The following is a 12,985-nucleotide window of genomic DNA, read 5'->3' on the forward strand; positions in this document are numbered from 1 at the left end:
CCCTGAATATTAGAGTTCTGAATTTCCTATCAGGTAGTTCCAGTGCCTTTTCTTCTAGCAGAATGTCATCTGGTGTTTTATTTTGGTTAGTTTCTGTGACATCTTCACCTATTTTTTTATATGTCTTGATATTTTTTGCCATCTCTGGGACATTCAGGAATTACTTTCCTCATTTATTGATTGTTTCAACCTGTTTTTTAATTTGGTTATGTCTCGGCAGACAGGCTGTGTGTGTTTTGTTGTTTGGACGCTGGTGGGCATGATGCTTCTCACCACCTTGTCCAAGTGAGTAGGGACAGCTACTCAGCTATGATGCAGCAGGACAGGTCCAGTGGGGGTGGGGGGTGGGGATGGGTAGTTTGCAATAAGAACTGGGGGTGACAGGGTGGGACTGGGAGGGGCAGTGCAGAGTGGGGTCCAAGGGACTACATTGGTACCACTTAGGGGCATGGCACTTGGGGTACAGTGCAGATAAGCAGAATGGAAAGAAGAGGATGTAATGTGCAGAGCTGAGTGGGTGGGTCAAAGAAGAGACAGAAACGAAGGCAAAAATTGAAATAAATAAAAAGAAAACTAGTAAATACAATGGTGGTGGAGTTGGATTCTGCTGGTGGGGGTGGGGCAGACCTGACAAGGTCATGTGCTGGTGGCTTTTAGTTGAGCAGTGTGGCTTGGCCTGTTGCAAAGCAGCATGGGTGGCACAAGGGGCTAGGTGGGTGGAAGAAAAGACAGGAAAGAGGGGAAAGAGAGAAGAAACTGACAAAGGAACAAATAAAAAATAGTCAAAACAAAAATAGAAAAAATGGTGGTGGCTGCACTGGCCGTTGAAGGTGTGGTGGAATTGGAGTGGTGGTGAGCTGTTGGCTCTCTCACAGGGTGGCACAGCATGGCCCATCAGGAGGGGGCAGAGGTAGCAAATGTCCTAGGTAGGAGGGAGAAGGAAAAGGAGAAGGCGGAAGATAAAGAAAAACATAATATATGGTGTTGAGAGAGTTGGCCTGGGTGGGCAGCACAGATCTAGGGGGGCCTTGTGCCAGAGGTTCTCCAGCCAAGAAGGTGGGGGTGGCACACAGGCCAGGATGGGTAGGAGAGAGGAAATGAAGGAAGGGAAAGGGAGAGGAGAAACAATAACAACGACAACAACAACAAAAACAGAAAAAAGGAGACCAAAAAAAAAAAAGTAAATAAGTGAAATGGCACTGAGGGAGCCAGGTGGTGATGGTGCTGCAGACCTGGAGAGGCAGTGCACAGTGACTCTCCCACCCAGCTGTGCAGCATAGCCCCTCTAGAAGGAGTGGGGGTGGTGCACAAGGCTGGGGTGGGTGGGATAAAGGACAGGAAGGAAATGAGAGAGAAAGAAGAAAGAGAAAAAAAAGCAAACGAACAAAAAAAATTACAGCCCATCAAGAAGGGGAGGAAATGGCAACCAGGGCTAGCTCGGTGGGATAAAGAGAATGAAGGAGGGGAGAGAGAGAAAAGCAACAAAAAAGCCAAAAAATATATCAAAAAACAAACAACAAAAAAGCCAAAAAATATATCAAAAAACAAGCAAGCAAAACAAAACAAAAAAAAACCCACATACACACAGAAAAAAGAACAAAGTAAACAAATGAAAAAATCACAGCCTGTCAAGAAGGGGAGGGTATGGCACACAGGGCTAGCAGGGCAGGAGAAAGAGTACGAAGGAAGGGAGTGAGGGAAAAACAACAAAAAAAGTTAAAAAAAAAAACTTAAAAAACAAACAAAACCACACAAAACAAACAAACAACAAAAACAACAAACCAAAAAATCACAGCCTGTCAAGGAGAGGGGATTGCACATGGGGCTAAAGAAACAACAAAAAAAAAAGCTCCCCCCCCCAACAAAAATACAAACCAAAACACACAAATAAATAAATGGGGCTGGAGGGAGTGGCCAGTGGGGGTAGGAAAGACCCCAGCAGCAGGGAGCTAGTGTCATTCTGGTCGAGCAACTGTGGCCTGTTGGCAGGCAGTGGGGACTTTGTAGGGGAAAGAAGGTTCAGGGCTGGGAAAGCATGTATTCCTGGTGCTCTCTCTCCTGCTGGGAGCTCTGTGGAGTTGCCTTCCCATACTCTCTGTCCAGAGTTCTTTGGTGCCTGTAGCCCAAGATGGTGAATCAAGCCACATTAGCTGGTATGGGACCTCCACTCTGTAGCTCTCCTCATTCTCTGTTAGTTTCTTATTCCATTCGGTGCTTGATTGAGTTCTTTATTCCTTCATTTGGTACTTAAAGTTCCAGGATTAATGTCTGTTAGTTGTTTTCCTTAGTTTTTCAGGTCTTTGCTGCAGAGGGACATCATGGTACTTTGTCTATAGTGCTGTCTTTTTTTTAACTTTTTTTGATGCTGTCCTTTGGAGAGTTTTTAGTTTTGATACGATCCAACTTACCTGTTTTGTCTTTTGTTGATCATGCTTTGGTGTTACATCTACAAATTATTTGCCAAATCCATATCATGAATATTTTCAACTATATTTACTTCTAAGAATTTTATAGGTTTTATTTTTACATTTAGTTCATTGATCAGTTTTAATTTTTTTATATGATGAGAGGTGGGGGTTCAATTTCATTCTTTTGTCTTGATATCTACTTGTTTGGCACCAACTGATGAAAAGAGTATTCTTTCCCTATTGAAAGGTCTTGGCATCTTATTGAAAATAAATTGGCCATAGATGTATGAATTTATTTTTGAACTCCCAATTCTATTCCATTGACCTATATTTCCATTCTTATACCAGTACCAGACTGTTTTGATTACTGTAGCTTTACAGAACATTTTGGAGCTGGGAAGTGTGAGTCCTCCTACTTTGTTATTGTTTTTCAAGATTGTTTTGGCTATTCAGAGACCTTTACAACTCCTTATAAATATGAGGATCAGCTTTATATATTTTTTTTTCAATTTTAATGAAATTTTCATTTCAGACTTTGTATTTCCTTTTTTAAAAAAATGTTTATTGTGCTTTAAGAGAAAGTTACAAATCAAGTCAGTCTCTCACACAAAAACCCGTATACACCTTGCTACATACTCCCAAATGCTCTCCCCCTAATGAGACAGCCTGCTCCCTCCCTCCACTCTCTCTTTTTTGTCCATTTTGTCAGCTTCTAACTCTCCCTACCCTCTTATCTCCCCTCCAGGGAGGAGATCACAACATAGCCTCAAGTGTCCACCTGATCCAAGAAGCTCCCTCCTCTCCAGCATCCTTCTCCAATCCATTGTCCAGTCCAATCCCTGTTTGAAGAGTTGGCTTTAGGAATGGTTCCTGCCCTGGGCCACCAGGAGGTCTGGGGGCCACGACCACTGGGGTCTTTCCAGTCTCAGCCAGGCCATTAAGTCTGGTCTTTTTATGAGAATTTGGGGTCTGCATCCCACTGCCCTCCTGCTCCCTCAGGGGTTCTATGTTGTGTTCCCTGTCAGGGCAGTCATTGGTTGTAGCCAGGCACCATCTAGTTCTTTTGGTCTCAGGCTGATGTAGTCTCTGGTTTATGTGGCCCTTTCTGTCTTTTGGGCTTGTAATTACCTTGTGTCCTTGGTGTTCTTCATTCTCCTTCGATCCAGGTGGGTTGAGGCCAATTGATGCCTCTTAGATGGCTGCTTGCTACCATTTAAGACCTCCAGAGTAGGATGCAGAATGTTTTCTTAATAGATTTTATTATGCCAATTGACTTAGATGTCCCTTGAAACCATGGTCCCCAAACCCTCACCTCTGCTATGCTGGCCTTTGAAGCATTCGGTTTGTTCAGGAAACTTCTTTGGTTTTGTTTTAGTCCAGTTGTGCTGACTTTGCCTGTATCGTGTGATGTCTTTCACATCACCTAAAGAAGTTCTTATCTACTATTTAATTAGTGAATACCCCTCACCCTCTCCCCGCTGTCTCCCCTCTCATAACCATCAAAGAATATTTTCTTCTCTCTTTAAACTATTTTTCGAGTTCTTATAATAGTAGTCTTATACAATATTTGTCCTTTTGCAACTGACTAATTTCACTCAGCATAATGCCCTCCAGGTTCCTCCATGTTATGAAATGTTTCACAGATTCATCACTGTTCTTTATCGATGCGTAGTATTCCATTGTGTGAATATACCATAATTTATTTATCCATTCTTCCACTGATGGGCACCTTGGTTGCTTCCATCTTTTTGCTGTTGTGAACAGTGCTGTAATGAACATGAGTGTGCATATATCTGTTCTTGTAAAGGCTCTTATTTCTCTAGGATATATTCCAAGCACTGGGATTGCTGGATCGTACGGTAGTCCTATTTCTAGCTTTTAAAGGAAGCACCAAATTGATTTCCAAAGTGGTTGTACCATTTGACATTCTCACCAGCAGTGTATAAGTGTTCCAATCCCTCCACAGCCTCTCCAACATTTATTATTTTGTGTTTCTTGTATTTATGTCAACCTTGTTGGAGTGAGATGGAATCTCATTGTAGTTTTAATTTGCATTTCTCTAATGGCTAATGATCCTGAGCATTTCCTCATGTATCTGTTAGCCGCCTGAATGTCTTCTTTAGTGAAGTGTCTGCTCATATCTTTTGCTCATTTTTTAATTGCGTTATTTGACTTTTTGCAATTGAGTTTTTGCAGTATCATGTAGATTTTAGAGATCAGGCACTGATTGGAAATGTCATAGGTAAAAACTTTTTTCCAGTCTGTAGGTCATCTTTTTACTTTTTTGGTGAAGTCTTTGGATGAGCATAGGTGTTTGATTTTTAGGAGCTCCCAGTTATGTAGTTTTTCTTCTACATTCTTTACAATGATTTCTATACTGTCCATGCCATGTATCAGGGCTCCTAATACTGTCCCTATTTTTTCTTCCATGATCTTTATCATCTTAGATTTTGTATTTAGGTCATTGATCCATTTTGAGCTCATTTTTGTGCATTGAGTGAGGTAAGGGTCTTTTTTTTTTTTTTTTGGCAGTTGGATATCCAGTTATGCCAGCTCCATTTATTAAAAAGATCTCTTTTCCACATTTAGCTGTTTTGGGGCCTTTGTCAAATATCAACTGCTGATATGTGGATGGATTTGTGTCTGGATTCCCAATTCTGTTCCACTGGTCTATGTATCTGTTGTTGTACCAGTACCAGGCTGTTTTGACTACTATGACAGTATAACAGGTTCTAAAATCAGGTAGAGTAAGGCCTTCCATTTTGTTCTTCTTTTTCAGTAATCCTTTACTTATCCGGGGCCTCTTTCCGTTCCATATGAGGTTGGTAATTTGTTTCTACATCTCATCAAAGAATGTCGTTGGAATTTGGATTGCAATTGCATTAAATGTATGATTGTTTTTGGTAAAATAGATATTTTTATACTGTTAAGTCTTCCTATCCATGAGCAAGGTATGTTTTTCCACTTATGTAGATCTCTTTTGGTTTCTTGCAGTAGGGTCTTGTAGTTTTCTTTGCATAAGTCTTTTAAATCTCTGGTAAGATTTATTCCTAAGTAACTAATCTTCTTGGGGGCTACTGTAAATGCAATTGATTTGGTGATTTCCTCTTCGATGTTCTTTTTGTTGATGTAGAGGAATCCGACTGATTTTTGTATTTTTACCTTGTATCCTGATACTCTGCTGAACTCTTCTATTAGTTTCAGTAGTTTTCTGGAGGATTCCTTAGGGTTTTCTGTGTATAAGATCATGTCATCTGCAAATAGAGATAATCTTACTTCTTCCTTGCCAATTTGGATGCTCTTTATTTCTTTAGCTAGCCTAATTTCTCTGGTTAGGTCCTCCAGCACAATGTTGAAAAAGAGCGGCAATAAAGGGCATCCTTGTCTGGTTCCCAGTCTCAACGGGAATGCCTTCAGACTCTCTCCATTTAGGATGATGTTGAATGTTGACTTTGTATAAATGCTCTTTATTATGTTGAGGAATTTTCCTTCTATTCCTATTTTGCTGAGAGTTTTTATCATGCATGGGTGTTGAACTTTGTCAAATGCCTTTTCTGCATCAATTGATAAAATCATGTGATTCTTGTCTTTATTTATGTGATGGATTACATTGTTTTTCTAATGTTGAACCATCTCTGCATACCTGGTATGAATCCCACTTGGTCATGGTGAATTATTTTTTTAATGTATTTTTGAATTTTATTGGCTAGAATTTTGTTGAGGATTTTTACATCTAAGTTCATGACGGATATAGGTCTGTAATTTTCTTTTTTTGTGGTGTGTTTACCTGGTTTTGGTATCAGGGATATGCTGGCTTCATAGGATAAGTTTGGGAATATTCCTTTTTTTCTATTCTCTGAAATACCTTTAGTAGTAGTGCTGTTAAGTCTTCTCTGAAAGTTTGGTAGAACTCTGCAGTGAAGCCGTCTGGGCCAGAGGTTTTTTTTTTTTTTTTTGCTGGGAGTCTTTTGATTACCTTTTCAATCTCTTCTTTTGTTATCAGTCTATTTAGTTGTTTTACTTAACTCTTTGGGTTAGTTTAGGTAGGTAGTGTGTTTCTAGGAATCGATCTATTTCTTCCAGGTTTTCAAATTTGTTAGAGTACAATTTTTCATAGTAATCTGATATGATTCTTTTAATTTTAGGTGGGTCTTTTGTAATATCGCCCATCTCATTTCTTATTTGGGGCATTTGCTTCCTCTGCTGTTTTCCTTTTGTCAGTTTGGCCAATGGTGTATCAATTTTGTTGATTTTTTCAAGGAAACAGCTTTTGGTCTTGTTAATTCTTTCTATTATTTTTCCTGCTTTCTATTTCATTTAGTTCTGCTCTAATTTTGATTATTTTTTTTCTTCTGGTGCCTGAGGGTTTCTGTTGCTCTTCTCTTTCTATTTGTTCAATTGTAGGGAAAATTCTTTGATTTTGGCCCTTTCTTCTTTTTGGATGAATGCATTTATTCATATATTGACCTCTGAGCACTGCTTCCATTGTGTCCCAAAGGTTCTGAGAGCAAGTGTTTTCATTCTCTTTGGATCCTATGAATTTCTTTATTCTATCCTTAATGTCTTCTATAATCCAGTCTTTTCTGAGCAGGGTATTGTTCAGTTTCCAAGTGTTTGATTTCATTTCCCTGCTTTTTCTGTTATTGATTCCCACTTTTATGGCCTTATGGTCAGAGAAGATGCTTTGTAATATTTCAATGTTTTGGATTCTGCTAAGGCTAGCTTTATGACCTAATATGTGGTCTATTCTAGAGAACGTTCCATGTGCACTGGAAAAGAAAGTCTACTTTGCTGTTGTTGGGTGGAGTGTTCTGTATATGCCTATGAGGTCAAGTTGGTTGATTGTGGCATTTAGATCTTCCGTGTCTTTATTGAGCTTCTTTCTGGATGTCCTGTCCTCCACCGAAAGTGGTGTGTTGAAGTCTCCTACTATTATTGTGGAGTTGTCTATTTCACTTTTCAATGCTGTTAGAGTTTGTTTTATGTATCTTGCAGCCCTGTCATTGGGTGCATAAATATTTAATATGGTTATATCTTCTTGGTGTATTGTCCCTTTAATCATTATATTGTGTCCTTTATGACAGATTCAACTTTAAAGACTATTTTGTCAGAAATTAATATTGCCACTCCTGCTCCTTTTGACTGTTGTTTGCTTGATATATTTTTTCCATCCTTTGAGTTTTAGTTTGTTTGTGTCTCTAAGTCTAAGGTGTCTCTCTTGTAGGCAGTATATAGACAGATCGTGTTTCTTAATCCATTCTGACACTCTCTGTCTCTTTATTGGTGCATTTAGTCCATTTACATTCAGCGTAATTAGAGATAGGTATGAATTTAGTGTCTTTTTTTGTGTGTTGTTGTTGACATTTTTTTTTCTTTTTCCCACTTAATTTTATGTGCTGAGTAGGCTAAATTTATATATTGTCCTTTCCTCATATTCATTGTTGTTGATTTTGTTTCTGCTGAGTTTCTATTTTTTTCTTGTATTTTATTTTGTTGAGTAGGATAGTTTGTCTTCTTTGTGGTTACCTTATTATTTACCCCTATTTTTCTAAATTTAAACCTAATTTTTATTTCTTTGCATTGTCATATTTCCCTCGCCATATGGAAGCTATATGATTACATTTCTTAGCCCCTCTTTATTGTTTTAATGTTGTCTTCTTTTATATAATAACATTGCTTTTACCCTTTTTAGAGCTTTTTTTTTTTATCTTGCTTTATTTTTTGATTTCCCTAAATGGGTTGACTTCTGATTGCTCTTCCCAGTGTTCTAGTCTTGGGTTGATACCTGATATTATTGATTTTCTATCCAAAGAACTCTCTTTAGTATTTCTTATAGTTTTGGTTTCGTTTTTATGAATTACCTAAACTTTTATTTATCTGGAAAGAATGTACTAATTTCACCTTCATATTTAAGAGATAGTTTTGCTGGATATATGACTCTTGGCTTGCTTTTTTTTTCCTTCAATTTTTTAAATAAATCATCCCATTGTCATCTTGCCTGCATGGTTTCTGCCGAGTAGTCCTAGTTTATTCTTATTGGCTCTCCTCTACATGTGACTTTTAGTTTATCCCTAGCTGCTCTTAAAATTCTCTCTTTATCGTTGGTTTTGGCAAGTTTGAATATGTCTTGGTGACTTTAAGATCTACCTTATGTGGAGTTCGATGAGCATCTTGGGTAGATATCTTCTCATCTTTCACGATATCAGGGAAGTTTTCTGCCAACAAATCTTCAACAATTCTCTTTGTATTTTCTGTTATCCCTCCCTGTTCTGGAACTCCTATCACTCATAGGTTATTTCTCTTGATAGAGTCCCACATGATTCTTGAGGTTTATTCACTTTTTTTAATTATTTTATCTGATTTTTCCTCAAATGTATTAGTGCCAAGCAATTTATCTTCAAGTTCAGAAATTCTGGCTTCTACTTGCTCAGTTCTGCTCCTCTGACTTTCTATTGAGTTATCTACAGCTGTAATTTTATTGTTAAACTTCTCAATTTCTGATTGCTGTCTGTCTATGGATTTTTCCAGCTTATTAAATTTTTCATTAGGTTCCTGAAAAATCTTTCTAATTTCTTCAATTGCTTTATCTGTGTGTTCCTTGGCCTCATTTCCTTCCTGATGTCTTTAAGGGCTCTGTATACTAATCTTTTTTATTCTTTCTCTGGTAATTCCAGGAATGCACTTTTCATCTAAAAGATTCCTTGATTCTTTGTTTTGAGAGATTGTCGAGGTGATCATGATCTGTTTCTTCATGTGTCTTGCTATTGACTGTTGTCTCCAAGACATCTATAAGTTATTGTATTAGTTTATGTTTGCTTACTGTATCATAGCTTCTTGCTTTTTTCTTTGTTGTTGTTTTTGTTTTTTTATGCCCGAATGGGTTGCTTGAGTGAGCTAGCCTGATTATTTTCACCTTTGGAGCTCTGATGTCCTGTCCCCAGCTGGATAGAATTGTTATCAGGTGTATCAGTCTAGGCTTCCATTCATTTTTCTTGTATGAATTCAGCTCAGGTGTCCAGGTAGCTGATTATCATGTATGTGGTACAGGCTCTGTCCTACAGCCTTAGAGTGACAGAGGTGATTGGTGTCGGTACTGGTATCTGGTTGCAGCAGGGGTCACACTCTGAACAAGGCAGGGGTTTGAGAACCGACCCCCAAGTGTCTCTGAGGAAAGTGTGTCCCTGTTCCCCAGAGCATGCAGGTGGGTGGGTTCTCCAGATGGACCATGGGCACCCAATGCTTTTGGTTGTAAGGATTGGGAGGTACCAGTTATCCTAGGACCCCCGTTGCAGGTGGCTGGTGACCTGAGTGAAGCTACCAGTCCTTAGCCCCCTGATGTGTGTACGTGAGGACCCTGTTTAATAGACAAAACAATGTCAAACATCAACCGCCACCTCTCTGCCACACAGCTGAAACAGTTGGAGTCTGCCAACAAGGGCCTATTCTCCTGAAATAGGCCCACACGGGTCCATGCAGAGGGGAAATTTAGTCAAAGTCCACAGACTGTTTATGCCTGGACAGGGGCCTCTTCTGTCCTAAGCTCCCCCAGTTAATGGAGCTGGCAAATTATCTTTTCCCCCAATTGCAAATTATTCTTTCTCCAAGGCCAGGAGTATGGCTCTATGCATTCAACAGGGCCTATCTCAGGCCCAGGGAGGTCAGCCACTGAAGCCAGCTCAGGAGCTGAAGCACACAGTAAAATATACGCAAGTCTTAGCTTTTACTGAGAGAGTTGTTCTTCTCTGGTTCCAGAGATGTGAGTAGGCTGTGGGCTGGCTGCTTCTCCCTGAGGAAACTGCGGCTGAACGCTAGTACCAGCCTGTGGCCACCGGTCCCAGGAATGGTGCCTGAGGGCTTTCTGCAATTCAGGTCTGTTAACTCCTCTCTGATTCTGAACCGTCTCTTCCTTCCCCCTGCCCCTCAGTTTGTTTTCTAAGCTTGCCTTTTATGCTCAGAGCGTCTAGCTTGTCATAAATATACTCGTTTCACTTGTTTTTTCAGGTCTTTGTTGCAAAGAGGGCTCACTGGATGCGTCTGTCTATTTCAACATCTTGGCTCCCAGCTTTTATATTTCTTAAAAAGAAGTAAAAAAAAAAAAAGGGCTGTTGGAATTTTGACAGAGATTTCATTGACTATAATTCACTTTCAGTAGTATTGTCACTTTAACAATAGTAAGTCTTTCAGTCTATGAGCATGAAATGTCTTTCCATTTATTTAGATTTTCTTTAATTTCTTTCAGCAATGTTTTATAGTTTTCAGAATACAAGTCTTTCACCTCTCTGGTTACATTTATTCCTAGGTATTTTATTCTTTAGATGGTATTGTAAATGGAATTGTTTTCTTAATTTCCTTTTTGGATTATGCACTGCTGGAGTACAAAAGCACAACCGTTTTTGTGTGTGTGTGTGTGTACCTGTGTTGAGCTTACATCCTGCAACTTTGCTGTTTTTTTTTTTTTTTTGCTTTAGCAGTTTGTGTGTGTCTGTATTGTTTCAATTTTCTATATATATGATCATGTTATCTGTGACTAGCAATAATTTTACTTCTTCCTTTCCAGTCTGGATACCTTTTGCTTCTTTTTCCTGTCATTCAGTATGATGTTTCATAAAGTCTCTCTACCATGTTTAAGAAGCTTCTTTCAATTCTAGTTTCTGGGTATTTTTGTCAAAAACTTCATCAGCAGCAATTGGGACAAGCATATGTTTGTCTCTTGTGTTTCTTTCTTTGTTCTATTAATGTGGCATATTACATTGATTGGCAGTCTTCTGTCAAACTACTTTTGCTTCCTGGGATAAATACCACTTTATCAGGGTACGTAATCTTTTTAACCTTTTTAAGGTTGCTCTCACATATATATTCCTGCTACATTTTCTGCCCCTAGAGGTTTACTGGCAGACGTTTGAGCCACGTTAGTACATTCTGGCATTGTGGCAGATACTGTTACAACTACCTAAAAAGAAGAAAGTTGGTGTGCACCACATTTGAGTGTTGAGAGCATTCATATGAGGGGATACTTCCCTTTAGAGTGATTGTATGAAGCTTCTATGTCTTTTGATTTCTGTACAGTGAGATAAGGCTTGCAAGTATGTGTACTATTCCCTTTGTGTTGTTGGGAAGGTACAGTTACTGGCATTTGGAAATATTCAAGTAAATGCGTTATTTTTTGGGTGAAAAATTTTGTGATGCACTTCCTGGACCATGAGACTGGTATGTAGCACATGTGTGATGTGCTTCATGGAACATGGGACTGATATTGCCCACGTGCTTTAGTCACCTGTCTGATGACATGTTTTCTAAAGTGCTCACTTCACTGATGACATATTTTATAAAGTGCTCACCTACTTGAAAGCAGTTTGTGATGCACTTCTTGGGCCATAGGACTGATATGTACCACATTTGTGTGATGTACTTCATGGAACATGGGATGATATGGCCTGGCTTGCAATTGTTACCACATTTTTTCAAATAATAAAAAAACTACCAACAAAGAAAGCTTCAGCATTCATTTCATTAGTGAAAAACATGGCATCACAAAAAAAATTCTAAAAAAAAAAAAGAAGAATTCAATATGTTGTTAGATTCTGTTTGCTACTATTATGTTCAGGTTTTTGGTATCTATATTTATAAAGTGTATTTTCTATAGTTTTCTTTCCTCGTGATGCTATCTGGCTATAGCATCAGGGTAATTCTGGTCTCCTGGAATAAGTAATGAAGTATCCTCTCTTCTTCCATTTTGTGGAAGAATTTGGAAGGTTTGGTGTTAATTCCTGTTTAAAAACATGGTAGAATTCATCTGGATTGTGAATTCATCTGGTCCTGGACTTTTCTTTGATGGGATATTTTTGATTACTGAATTAATCCCTTTCCTTGCTATAGGTGTGTTCAGGTTTTCTAATTCTTCTTTCATCAGGTTTGATAATTAGTGCATTTCTATAAATTTGACCTTTCCATTTAGGTTATCTAATTTGTTGATATAACAATTGTTCATACTATTATCTTTTAATCCTTTTTTATTTCTATAAGGTTGGTAGTAATGTCTCCACTTTCTTATCTGATTTTATTTATTTGCACCTTCTCTCTCTTTTTTTTTTCATTAGTCTAGCTAAAGGTTTGTCAATTTTGTTGATATTTTCAAAGAACCAATTTTTGGTTTTGTCAATTCTTTTTCTTGTTTTTCTCTTTTATATTCCATTTATTTCTACTCTAATCTTCACTGTTCTCTTCCTTTAGGTTATTTAGGGTTAAGTTTATTTTTGTTTTTCTAGTCCTTTAATGTACAAATTTAGATTATTGATTTGAAATCTCTCTTCTCTTTTAATGTAGGCATTTATAGCTATAGATTTCCCCTTTGCTCATTGCTTTTGTGGCATCCTATAGGTTTTAGTATGTTGTGCTTTTATTTTCATTTATCTCAAAGTATTTTCTAATTTTCCTTGTGATTTTTCCCTGGACTAATTGGTTACTTAGTAGTATGTCATTTAATTTCAATACATTCATCAATTTTCCAGTTTTCCTTCTGTTATGACATTTACCTTCATTCCATTTTGGCCAGAGAAGATACTTTGTATGACTTCAAT

The sequence above is a fragment of the Loxodonta africana genome, chromosome 23, assembly GCF_030014295.1.
Source record: "Loxodonta africana isolate mLoxAfr1 chromosome 23, mLoxAfr1.hap2, whole genome shotgun sequence".
Taxonomy (NCBI): domain Eukaryota; kingdom Metazoa; phylum Chordata; class Mammalia; order Proboscidea; family Elephantidae; genus Loxodonta; species Loxodonta africana.